Below are 14,060 nucleotides of genomic sequence, written 5' to 3' on the forward strand. Positions count from 1 at the left end.
ATATATATCAAAATGCTACAGTTAACTGCTCAGCAATTTTCTTTGCATGTCAGCTCTAATATGTGATATAAGTGATAAAAGCCTATTATCATAGGTAGGGGTAGGGCTTAATGGTCAAGCTCTATTTTAAAGTAAAATTTGCTTCAAATGTTTCCTCTTAAAGGAAGCACCGTGATTGAATTAACTGGTTTGTAAAAATTAAAAAATTAAAAACCCTGAAACAAGTTATACATTTTGGGGGACACGCCTATTTGCTTTCTGTGCTCAGCACGATACTTTGCATTAAACACTCGACAAGAAAGATGGCGTATTTTCCTCTTTCTAGTCTTTAAGCTAAGATGAGCTAACCAACTAATTATATATAAAGCAACTACTAAAATCCCCCAACATTAATATAACTCTTTATTTTGTCCTGTGTGTCTGTCTGTTTTATAATGTCTGACCTGGGTCACAGCTCCAGAGAGGCAGAAAGCGATTAACTGCTCCGGGGTAAAAAAACAAATCAGTCGACAACACAGATGACTCCCCAAGCACGGGCACAAACAGAAAACAGACACAGACATAAAATTAGCTGCCATGTTCAAATGTCAACATCTCGATCATTTCCGCAGCTTAGAATGCCACTCAGTGTTAACTAGCATAAACTGCTTAAGACATTCGTTACAGCCTTTTATTTGCATGATCATTCACCCTAAAACGGAACTTTTGACCTGAAGAGGGCAAACAAGCTTTCGTACCTGTTTGACTGTGCAGCCTGAATTTTCCATAGTTACAGACTATACCACGAGGCTGTACTGTGCTGTGTGGTGGAAAGACATTTTGCTTGAGGCAAATATTATCCAAAGAAAGGCTCTCACAGAAGCACACATATACAGCCTTACATTCATCCTTAAGCTAATCATTTGCCGTTGCTCATTTCCCAAAGAAGATGACAAAGAGGATTTAAAGGAGGATGAGTGGGTAACTTTGGCTAGTAGGCAGGTCATCTCTCATCCTCCTCTTTCCCTCTCTTCTCTGACTCATTGGTCAAAGCCCAGAGGTCAAAGAGTCGCCCTGCAGGTCTGCCTTTCCATCTTGATCACTCAATCCCTGTCTTTCTTTCACTTCCCGTCCTCCTTCCCCTATTTCACTGTCATTTTGTTCTTTGTCATCCTTCCTTAAAGCCCATGAGCACAGTGTCGTCTGGTTTGTCAAACTGAAATTGACATTTCAGTTTCATTAACATTATGTTATTTAATGTTACATTTGCATGAAGGAAGGTGTCCAGTGGATGTTTTAAAAATGACATATTAAAGGATGATAATGTCAGATGTCCACAAGCCATTCCTACATCTATGCCCTCAAAAAAGTCAAACCTTTATCCTCAAGCATTCTCCCAAATGATGGCCGCTCCCTCTGTCGCCCCTTTCCAGCTCAACAGTGAGAATTTGCAATGATAGCCTGTACTAGGAGTCTTCATTAATGAATGAGTCAATATGACTCACTCCCATACAGAAAGCCATAAAAGTGCACCATGAAACAATTATATAAGTGCTTATTGAAAATGTAATTCAGAGGCGCGGTCGCACAGCAGCTATGCTGCTGAATTAATCCACTTTCTGTTCCTACACATTGACTTCCCGTAACCTGGATCTATTCCCTCTTTTGCTTTGTGCGTGTGGACTGAGCTGAGCACTTAAGGGGCTATTGAAATTAAATTGCTGTAGATTTAAACTGTAAGTTGTTCAAAATAATTTGGCAGTGGCTTACTGCGAATATCAGACATGATGGACTTTGGTACTAGAATACCATGTACCCACATACTTAATGTACAGTATGTTAATTTTCAATTTAATCAACATTCCTTTTTTTATCTCACGTGCATAGCTTCTCTTTACATTTGAAAGTTTAAAAGATTGCATCCTGTCATGATGTGACATTTTGGAAATACCAAAATAAATACTTATTCGCTTTCTTGCCGAGAGTTAGGTAAGATAATTGGTGCACTCTCATTTTGTCACCCTTGGACAGAGACAGGCTAGTTGTATCCCTGTGTCCAGTCTTCATGGTAAGCTAAGCTAAACTAAGCTAACCTGGCGGTAGCTTCATATTTACCGTACCAATAGGACCGTGGTATCGATCTTCTTCCCTAACTTTCAGCAAAAAATAAGCATATTTTATCCAATTGTCAGATTATTCCTTTAAAACTATCTATTATTTACCCCAGTATCTGTGTTGCATTTTCTATACTGCAACTCTATTATTGAACCGTTTCAGCACTTTGGACTTGGTGGAAAATTCTTCCAATAACAGGTTGAAACCGACATCTCCATTTAGCCATTTGTGTTAAGTTCAGTTTCTTTGACCAGGACACTGAACTATGAATTGCTGTCAATGAAATTACCTCAAAAAAGCAATCCCCTACATATCTTCAGTTGAGATGAGAAAGGACTTTGAATATATTAAATACTCAGTATATAACCAGAGCCAACAATTCTCAAACACCAAAGAATGACGTGAAGCCTGCTGACACAAACCCAACTGTCTTCCTGCCTCTCAGTTTGCAAACCCTGAAGCAACGTGCTAAGTTGGTCACTCCGCAGCCTTCAGTCACACTGAGAGACACTGAGGCATGACAGCCTGACTAAACAGATGAGTGGGGAGGCAAAGGGAGTCAGGAAGAGAATTAGAAGTCGGGGGGGCAGTCATCTGCAGTCACATCAGATCACAGTAACAGAGGTATTCCTAAGACAATAGACACAGAGTCAGCCAGACTGGATTCTCTCATCTGTAGCTCGGTACACAGATGGTTCACTATTTGAAAACACCTTGATGCCACAATGACAATGAGTTTATATAGTATGCCTTTTGGTCTGTCATGAAATTAAATTCAACATCAGTTGTATTTTCTTTGCAGGCTGAAATTCCACTCCTATGGGTAGACAATCAGCACATGCATCATAACACACTAACCAGACGACACTAAACTGCGGTGGCCTTCAAGCCTTCATACAGTCTGAGCGTCTCCAGTAACCAGGTCACTAGAATAGGAGTTGTGAGCCATGAGAGTCCCCACAGACCCACAGAGAGAAACTGCAGCTTAAATGTGAAGCCACCGTGAGTGCAACTTTACTGTTGACATTTGAGAAGGCAGACTTTTACACTTTTGTTAGGGGGGATGTGCATCTGAATTTCTAAAAAAAGAATAATAATAAAAAACCACCCTTAAAACTGTGGGGGAAAAACTAAATTTAAATATCAGTAGTTGAAATAAAAAGCCAAACTCCCTGAAACTAAAAAGATAGTGGGGAACGAAAAAGAGGACACTGACAACCCTTTTATGAATAAAAGACCAACACCTGACTATAGCAGCTTTAATATATCGCTTTTTCTCATACATTAAGATGCAGGCCAGGGTTAGGGTGTTGAACACACTTCCAGTGTCTAAAGAGGAGGAATGCAAAATGTGTAGCAATGCCAGTGGATTCGACATCAGGAGAGACAAAGACATGCTAACATATCAGTCCTCTGTGTAAACACATGAAGTAAGGGCTGACCCCAAGTAGAGAACACCAACCTGCTTTTAGTCCTTGTCTCTATATCTGTCAATTTGATAACTTTATTGGCCATCTGCTCTTTCTCTCGTTCCCATATCTCTCTTTCTGTCTCCCTCCTTGACAAACTCCCATCAAGCAACCGGTCTTCCATTAACAAAGGCCATTGTAAGGTGATAAAATGGCCCTACGTCTTCAGGGGCAAAGCCTTGACTGGACTTTTTGATCAAAAAGGAAAACAAAGGACTAGCACTGCATCGCTTATCCGTTTTGATAGATGGGCCACTATTCATGCATGTTTCATATCTTTTTACTGAGTTAAGTATTATTTACTAAAGCACATTTGTGCCACAGACAATAGCTGGATAATGTTACACTTCCCTTACCTTGGAAAGTAAGGAGATACGTTATTTGAGGGATGGGAATAAAGCACTCACTCTCAAGCAAAATAGAAGCTATGCAGGGTGTGATACAATGTGTATTTTCTGTTAAACAAACACTTGACACTGGGTAATGCAGAGGTGAGGTGTGGAGTTTATTTTAAAAACAAAAAAAGACTTCAAACTTCTAGTGAAGATGAGGTAATAGCAAACTTGCATTACTGGTGTGGTTTTATTTCCAGGGAAATGTTCACACAAAATGCACCCACAGATCAGTTTGTACATTGGATTCCTTTTTACCAGGGGATAGATATACTGTGTTGTATAATTTTGCAACAGCACAAAAATGACAGATACTTATGATTGAAAGATGACCAGTATATTTGTGTTGGTCAGTAAGCAGTGTAACTGTTGCTCAAAAGCACTTAAGTCATGTTTCCTTGTCAGGAATGAAAGATAGCGTCAACTGCTCATATAATCGGAAGCCGTCTGCTACAAGTTATTGTAAAATAAGCTTTCACTAACACCACTTCTTTGCAGTAAAAAGGACAGAACTGGCAGCCTCTTTGTGTCCTATAGTCCCCAAACCGGATCACACACAGCCACCTAATCACAACAAACTATCTCAGCCTCTTTTTGCACGTGCGCACATACATACAGAGGGCCTTCCCTGTTTGGGGTCAGTTTTTCTAGCACCATCCGCAGAATCCCCCAGCGCCTGCTTTTCTCTGAGGCTTTGTGAAGTGCTGATGGTCAGCACGCCGCCCCCTCCCTCATCCGCACTTCTACAACCACCCCATGGGGGCCATTGTCCTTGATGTTGTTTACCACTGGGATAACGCTGAAATGGCAGGGGTGTTCTAGGGCACAAGGTTAATAATAAAAAAATATGCCCACAATTCAAACAAGTTCTTTAATGCCTCAGAAAGTGTGCAGTCATGACAGAAAAGCAAATGCACAAATATATGGTGGGAAAAATTGGTTTTGAACTAAGTCTGCTTTGTCCAAAAAAACAAGATTCTTTACGGACACGGGGCAGTGTCATCTGCATAGGGGAGTGCATAATTCTTCATTTAAATATAGTTTTAAAACTTGGTTGTAAAAGTTCTAAACCAAGGCCATATACAATAAAAGAGAAGGTAAAGCGTGTGCCTATGGCTCAAGGAGGCATATGACAGGATACCGCAGAAACCTGCGGTAGCTTAGCTTAGATCCCTATCTTGGAGAGAACGCACACACTTATACAACAGAAGAAAAATTGAAAGTGAAACATGTACTTATCTATGTAATGTTATTCTGTGTAATTAAATGGTTTAACAATGAAATACAGAACGACACTACAGACCAGAGTCTCTGGTAATAGTGACGACCAAAAATTAAGAGACAAAGAGCTGCTGAGTCCTCCTCCCATAACCAACTTAACCCTGTTGCAGTGAGTTCCCATGCATCTCGCAGCACTTTTAAATCCCTGATATTCATAGCCTAAGAGAAATATATAATTGCCATTTCCTGTTCCCCTGTTTCATTTTTCCTATTCAGGGAATGTGGGCGGCCCTGCCCTTCCATGAACTGAAGCTTAACAGCTTTGCTCCAGGCACATTCAGGTAACAGAGTGATCCTCACTGAAAAGGTGAAACAATGGGAAGGGAAAGACATCTCAGAAGGTGTCACACCCGACATCTTATAAAGGACTGATGATAAAATGATTTAAAAAATAAAGCTCAATCTAAAGTGTTCTTTAAGTGTTTTTCTAAACAAAAAATACAAAGGATTATGTATGTATTTAAAATACAAGCAATGAACATTCAAAAATATAATCAAATGACTGTAAATTGTGATTTTGTTAAATCAAGAGTGCAGTATTAAGCACTAGACTAAACCATGTGTAACTCATAAAAAGCCATTACTGATAGCTGCCATTACAATTCGCTTCATCTGACATCCAATTATAGCGCTGTGATATTTGGACAATTGCAAACATTTGCCATTCGTATGGACCGGTTTGTTGGCTGCCCGGGGCTTGGTTGGGTGTTGGGTGTGTGCCCATGTGCGCAGTGTGTGTGTGTGTGTGTGTGTGTGTGTGTGTGTGTGTGTGTGTCGTCTTCTAAGGTCATCTCATCAAAAGCCGTGGGCTCAGCCAGAGCAGAAGGTCATGCTGGCTATATGTGTGTGTGTGGGGTTCTATTTGTGTGTATCTGTGCATGTATTTATGTACAATTTTGTATATATGACATTAAAACTACAAACTGAATCTTGTGTCCGATCATTTTTCTAGCCTATAACGTGATACATTCTAGTGGAAACAGAGGTTTGGGTGTAACAATTCATTTGTTGCATCAATGCATTTTTCATACATATGAGTCAACCTGTTATAGATCTGAGCAATAATCAGCTTTATATGAAACACATAATTCCTTTACATTTTTTTTATTATTTTCCAAATGTAGCACATCACACACCATTATTCTGCCACAGAATAAGAGTGACTTCCTCCAGCAGTTGCTCCATATTAGTCATGTATTGCTGTCTTTTTGGTTACCCCCAAATATTTTATCCAATCAGTGTATTTCTATCTCCCATTTACCAGTCATAACCTCCCTTCCCTTTCAAATAAATCAAAATCAAAATAATATCATCTTTCAGTCTGCTGCTCCCACCACTGTAAGAGTCCAATATATAACGATACAGTACATTAAGGTGTAAAATCGTCTGCAAACTCACTGTTATAAAGTTTGAAGCATGTGCCAGGTTTTAATTCCTATACCCTAGTAAATCCTCTCCGTGAACCATCACCTTATCGTGGTGGAGAGGTTTGTGTGTCTCTGTGAACCTGAGGGCTGTGTTGTCTGGAGCTTTGTGCTCCTGGTAGGGTCTCCCAAGGCAAAGTGGTCTCAGGTGAGGGGCCAGACAAAGAATGGTTCAAAAACCCCAATGAAAAAGCTAAGCAGAGATGGAGTGACCCTGCCCGGAGGAAGCCGGGGCCCCGCCTGGAGCCAGGCCCAGACGGCGGGCTCGTCGGCGAAGCGCCTGGTGGCGGGTTTGCCACGGAGCCCGGCCGGGCACAGCCCGAACAAGCTACGTGGCAACTCCCTCTCCATCCCATGGGCCCACCACCTGTGGGAGGAACCGTTGGGGTCGGGTGCAATGCCACATGGGTGGCAGTGAAGGTCAGGGGCCTCGACGGACCAGACCCGGGCGGCAGACGCTGGCTCTGGGGACGTGGAACGTCACCTCTCTGTGGGGAAGGAGCCGGAACTGGTGCGGGAGGTGGAGCGCCACCGGTTAGATCTGGTGGGGCTTACCTCTATGCACAGTCTTGGTTCTGGAACCATACTCCTGGATAGGGGTTGGACTCTTTTCTTCTCCGGAGTTGCCCAGGGTGTGAGGCGCCGGGCGGTGTGGGGATACTCACAAGCCCCGGCTGAGCGCCGCTGTGTTGGAGTTTACCCCGTGGACGAGAGGGTCGCCTCCCCACGCCTGCGGGTTGTGGGGGGAAAACTCTGACTGTTGTTTGTGCATATGCACCAAACAGGAGTTCGGAGTATTCGGCCTTCTTGAGACCTTGACTGGAGTCCTGCATGGGGCTCCAGTGGGGGACTCCATTGTTCTGCTGGGGGACTTCAACGCACACGTGGGCAATGATGGAGACACCTGAGAGGCGTGATTGGGAGGAACGGCCTCCCTGATCTAAACCAGAGTGGTTGTTTGTTGTTGGACTTCTGTGCTAGTCATGGATTGTCTATAACAAACACCATGTTCGAACATAGGGATGCTCATAAGTGTACCTGGTACCAGAGCACCCTAGGCCGAAGGTCAATGATCGATTTTATAATCGTTTCATCTGATCTGAGGCCGTATGTTTTGGACACTCGGGTGAAGAGAGGGGCAGAGCTGTCAACTGATCACCATCTGGTGGTGAGTTGGGTCAGAGGGTGGGGGAAGACTCTGGACAGACCTGGTAAGCCCAAACGTGTAGTGCGGGTAAATTGGGAACGTCTGGAGGAGGCCCCTGTCCAACAGACTTTCAACTCACACCTCCAGCGGAGCTTTTCGTGCATCCCTGTGGAGGCTGGGGGCATTGAACCCGAGTGGACAATGTTCAAAGTTTCCATTGCTGAAGCTGCGGGGCGAGGAGCTGTGGTCTTAGGGTCTTAGGTGCCTCAAGGGGCGGTAACCCACGAACACCGTGGTGGACACCAGTGGTCAGGGAAGCCGTCCGACTGAAGAAGGAGTCTTTCCGGGATATGTTATCCCGGAGGACTCCGGAGGCAGTTGCAGGGTACCGAAGGGGCCCGAAGGGCTGCAGCCTCTGCCGTGAAAGAGGCAAAGCAGCGGGTGTGGGAGAAGTTTGGAGAAGACATGGAGAAGGACTTTCGGTCAGCACCAAAGTGCTTCTGGAAAACTGTTCGCCACCTCAGGAGGGGGGGCGGGGAACCATCCAAGCTGTGTACAGTAAGGATGGGACACTGTTGACCTCAACTGAGGAGGTAATAGGGCGGTGGAAGGAGCACTTTGAGGAACTCCTGAATCCGACTAATACGCCCTCTATCTTAGAGGCAGAGCTGGAGGATAATGGGGGATTGTCGCCGATTTCCCAGGCGGAAGTCACTGATGTAGTCAAACAACTACACAGTGGCAAAGCCCCGGGATTGATGAGATCCGTCCAGAAATGCTCAAGGCTCTGGGTGTGGAGGGGCTGTCCTGGTTGACACGCCTTTTCAACATAGCGTGGAAGTCTGGGACGGTGCCAAAGGAGTGGCAGACTGGGGTGGTGGTTCCCCTTTTTTAAAAAGGGGGACCAGAGGGTGTGTGCCAATTATAGGGGTATCACACTTCTCAGCCTCCCTGGTAAAGTCTACTCCAAGGTGCTGGAAAGGAGGGTTCGGCCGATAGTCGAACCTCGGGTTGAGGAGGAACAATGCGGATTCCGCCCTGGTCGTGGAACAACGGACCAGCTCTTCACTCGCAAGGATCCTGGAGGGAGCCTGAGAGTATGCCCAACCGGGTCTACATGTGTTTTGTGGATTTGGAGAAGGCGTATGACCGGGTCCCCGGGAGATACTGTGGGAGGTGCTGCGGGAGTATGGGGTGAGGGGGTCTCTACCAGAGCCATCCAATCTCTGTATGACCAAAGTGAGAGCTGTGTCCGGGTTCTCGGTAGTAAGTCGGACTCGTTTCAGGTGAGGGTTGGCCTCCGCCAGGGCTGCGCGCGTTGTCACCAATCCTGTTTGTAATATTTATGGACAGGATATCGAGGCGTAGTCGGGGTGGGGAGGGGTTGCAGTTTGGTGGGCTGGGGATCTCATCGCTGCTCTTTGCAGATGATGTGGTCCTGATGGCATCATCGGCCTGCGACCTTCAGCACTCACTGGATCGGTTCGCAACCGAGTGTGAAGCGGTTGGGATGAGGATCAGCACCTCTAAATCTGAGGCCATGGTTCTCAGCAGGAAACCGATGGAATGCCTTCTCCAGGTAGGGAATGAGTCCTTACCCCAAGTGAAGGAGTTCAAGTACCTTGGGGTTGTGTTCGCGAGTGAGGGGACAATGGAGCGGGAGATTGGTCGGAGAATCGGGCAGCGGGTGCGGTATTGCATTCAATCTATCGCACTGCTAGACGAAAAAGAGAGCTGAGCCACAAGGCAAAGCTCTCGATCTACCGGTCAGTTTTCGTTCCTACCCTCACCTATGGTCATGAAGGCTGGGTCATGACCGAAAGAAATAGATCCAGGGTACAAGCGGCCGAAATGGGTTTCCTCAGGAGGGTGGCTGGCGTCTCCCTTAGAGATAGGGTGAGAAGCTCAGTCATCCGTGAGGAGCTCGGAGTAGAGCCGCTGCTCCTTTGCGTCGAAAGGAGCCAGTTGAGGTGGTTCGGGCATCTGGTAAGGATGCCCCCTGGGCGCCTCCCTAGGGAGGTGTTCCAGGCACGTCCAGCTGGGAGGAGGCCTCGGGGAAGACCCAGGACTAGGTGGAGGGATTATATCTCCAACCTGGCCTGGGACGCCCCAGTCGGAGCTGGTTAATGTTGCTCGGGAAAGGGAAGTTTGGGGTCCCTTGCTGGAGCTGCTCCCCCCGCGACCCGACACCGGATAAGCGGACGAAGATGGATGGATGGATGGATGGACCCTAGTAAATTGAACAGAAACCAATGGCTGTAATAACACAAAAAGTATCTAAAAACTGAGTATCTTAAAAAATAGAACAGTATGTTTTAGATAATGTTCAGCAGTGGTGTATAATTTACAAAATAAACTTGTAGCTGATGGGCTAAACCATGCAAAATAGCACCTAAAATCAATAGTCGGTCTCATTCTCATAAATCCAGCTGGGCTTGTAAACCAGCAAGTCTCATTGCTATTCCTGGATGCTACTGCTCGGTAAAAGGTATTGATGAGCAGATGGATGCACGTGGCCTTGGTATGTGACTCTGGGCTTTACTGTGATGTGAGTTACAGTGTATGTGCGTTTGTATGAAGTGTCTGTGTGTCCTTCAGTTCAAGACTGTTATACCTTTTATGGCTGATGTTCCTACTGTACGCATCTTTTCCATTTTACTAGGTCGATCAAGGTCTGAAGACCTTGTTTGTAGCAGCTTCATCACACCCTTCAAAGGCGGAGTACGGGACGCTCGGCATACTGATGATGTATCTATTCTTAGGGCTAAAAATGCTAAGTTTTTCCCCATGGAGTGCAAAAATTGGTAATGTTGTGTTGTCTGGCGTGCATGAAAGTACACAGTAAATTGTATGGTGGTGGTGAAAAGGCAACAATAAGGATAGATAGATATATAGAAATATAAGGATAAAATAATAAAAGATGGGTAGTGTATGGGGGGGGGGAGATTGAAGTAGATCAGGCTGAAATGTTATAGGATAGAAAAGTGCATGATGGGATGGGAACGGGGCAGGAGGTGAGAAGGGGGAGGGGACTGATTGACACGTTATGACAGAGCAACAAGCTGGCATGCCCCTTTTTTTCTCTTCCACCCATCTGTTCATCAGGATTACTCATATAGAGAGAGGGGTGGTGGAGGTGAGGGGAAGCTGTAGGAGTCTAGGAGTGCAAAGACTGGGTTAGGAGAGGAGATCCATCACCACAACCTACAATAACTGAATTCAAACCACTTTTCCATGACATATTTTCAGTAAACTGCTGTGGTAATGACTCACTGTTAAAATTATGGATCATTGCAATATAGTAGAGTGCTCTCATGGGGCTATTCAGGTAGCAGTGATAGTAATGAGAGGTGGAAACATTGTAGTGGTGTGTTATGTAATACTGTGCTGCAGCGCCTGCTCTACTTACTAAGACATGGCTCCCTACTGACAAATATTTAGTTATATTTTATATTTATATATAACTAACAAAAATGTCACATTCAGTGTTACTCTTCAGAATGCATGGTGTGTATCCATAAGGCCTAACAAACGAGTAAGGTGCATTTCTTTCCTCATACAACATTTGCAAAGCCAATAATGTTTAAACTGCTGGAAAACGACTGTATTGTTTTTTGGAAATAATAGAATAAAATGAATAGAAATTAACAAAGAAAAATGTGCGGTTTTATTTCATGCATTATGCCTGCATATGTGAAATAGCATCTGTGTTCTCTCTGTTTTGTGTGTGTGTCCAGTATATGCACACGAGTGTGTCATGTGTCAGCAGGTGAGCAGCAGGTGACGCCAGGACATGTGGTCCTCGTCCAAATACATGCTGGGTATTCATATTGTCCTGTCACCTTTCTGGTTATGGACATTTTGTTATTTTCAGTATTGTTGTTGTTGTTGTTGTTGTTGTTGTTGTTGTTTTTGTTTTTAATTGACGCTTAAGGCTTTTTGTATGTTTAAATTTCATTGTATTCCAAAAAAAATTGCATAGCTTTTAGCAGCACATTGGCTGAATTAGGAATTGATCTTTAACTCTTCCACTAACAGAACAGTCTTTTAAACATGAGCCCAAACTGACACCACATCTACTCACTGATATTCTTTCACTTCCTTTATGAGTTAATTTCTGAAGCTGTATAATTGTACTTTACTTTGTTCTTATCATCTACAAGGCAACAAAACAAGCCTAAAACATTTTTTTTTTTTAAACTCACCTAGATCACAGCCACAGGGAGGTTGCAACAGCATGAAGCTACTGTACTTTGCTGGCTAAATACAAATTGTATGAATCAGTCACTGCCAGCTGTAAGACACGCCTTAACACTCAGCACTTTCCATCCATGGTGACCTTTCGTATTTGAAGTACAGCTGTGGTTTAAAAAAAACTGATAAAATGCCTTTCCAGTGCATTTCCAAACACAAATATGTTTGTAGTGCTGTCAGTGACAGCCACACTAATGTACATCAATTTAGTGCATATATGAATCCAAGCTACAATACAGTAATCCCCTCAGGGTGATACTGAACACAGGACACAACAGCCCATATCATTGGGACACATGGCACACGGCAAGACAGGTCATTAGCAAAAATTGTGATCAAAAACTAGAACAGGAGGTTAGTGTGTTCAGGAGAGACGCTGATTCACACATCCAGTAAGATCAGTGTGTTCACAGCGTGTAGGAACAGAGAATAACCTCACAAAACACCAAGGGTTACCAAGAGCCACACAATAGATACAATAGGAAAGCAGAGAACGTACATTCATTTGCAATATCTGACTTACCTGTGAGGATTTAATCTCAGCCGCTGTCTGTCTTCTGGAAGTGGTTCAAACCTGTGATAATGAGAAGGACATCACCCATTAATGGGGCTGTTTTTCATCCAAAATTAGCCTTTTGGACTAACCAGTTCTTAAACAGTGTACACTCATGACACCACACGGTATAATCTTATTCTGCATGCATTAACAAAACTGTGCTACGACTATTATCGCCAGTGATATTGGGCAGACTGTTGGTACAAAGGTGCAGCATTTAAAACTCTTCATAGAGAACTGAAGGCCATGGTTGACAAAAGATGCATATAATGAACGCAGCCAAATATAATTGAGACAAAGGGACATATTTGGTTCTCAAAGCTAACAGACTTGAATCCATTCATCAATACAGGCCGGTGTCACACACACACACAGCACAACATGAATACATGGGCACATCCTCCTCGCTCTCCAGGGAATACCCAGTAAATTAATGTGTCTTGCTGAACACAAGGACCTTCAATCAATAACCAAAATGTCTCCAGTCATTTGTATTACTTTTACCTCCAGCGGTGGATACACACAAATGACACCCCCCCTCCACCCCCACGCCCCCACCTCCCGCAAACAGGCTTCCCATCGTGACCATGAATGCATTATCATAATCTCTGGAGGGACTCTCCATTCATCTCACATTAGCAAAACAAATGTGACAGACAAAGAACACCGGGCAATTTAGACATGAAGCCATTAAAACTGCAGTTAGCTCAGAGGAGAAATACTTATTATGCGAGTAGCCATTAATAAGCCTAGGTCGAACTGTTTGAACTCATCAGGTATTGTAAAGGATGAGGAAGGGGTCTTTGAACTCCCCGCGATGACATGGGTGAGTAGCTGCTGTCACTGAGTAAGAGAGAGATTGGAAGAATGCCAGCAACCCAACCCAACCCAACCCCAAGCCATGACCCATTACCATGGAAACAGAAGGATGGAGAAAGAGAGAGGCAAACCGGAAAACAAGGATTATTTGTTAATGTCTAACATTGGAATCAAACCAAACCTAATTAAGTTTACGTGAAAGTGTAAATGAACCACGTTGAATTGAATGAATTTAGTAACCAGGACTGAACTGAATCAAAAATTGAACGGAGTCAACTGAGACCAGAGAGGGCAGAGATGAAGGGGGGGAAAAAAGAGAGGGAGATGTTAACGAACAGAGACAGGGATGCACCGAGACATCAGAAGACCCCAGCAGGAAAGGCAGAGCGAGGATGATGGGTGAGAAAAAGAGAGAGAGAGAGATAGCACATGAAAAAAATGAACAGCAAGTGGGAATCAGAAACATACATTATTAACGTTCAAATCTAAAAGCGCTTCATCATTAGAGCGCAGGAGAGGGGTGGAGAGAGATACATAGAGTAGAAAAAAAACAGAGGAGAGCTGTGAGATGGCAGAAAAGAAAAACTAGCAGGCCTGACCCCAAGCTCCAGCACATTGCAATGG

At 44.2% G+C, this 14,060-nt stretch overlaps 1 protein-coding gene across 6 annotated transcripts in view; it reads right to left on the reverse strand.

The window, feature by feature from the left end:
* Positions 1 to 14,060, reverse strand: part of nrcama (neuronal cell adhesion molecule a) — a 62,480-nt gene that overhangs the window by 29,117 nt on the left and 19,303 nt on the right. For all 6 annotated transcript variants that reach the window (XM_028570401.1, XM_028570398.1, XM_028570400.1 and 3 more), the window contains exon 2: positions 12,585 to 12,635. The gene's annotated coding sequence lies outside the window, so the exon portion shown is untranslated. The remainder of the gene's footprint in view (positions 1 to 12,584; positions 12,636 to 14,060) is intronic.

This window comes from Perca flavescens, chromosome 23, assembly GCF_004354835.1.
Source record: "Perca flavescens isolate YP-PL-M2 chromosome 23, PFLA_1.0, whole genome shotgun sequence".
Lineage (NCBI taxonomy): Eukaryota > Metazoa > Chordata > Actinopteri > Perciformes > Percidae > Perca > Perca flavescens.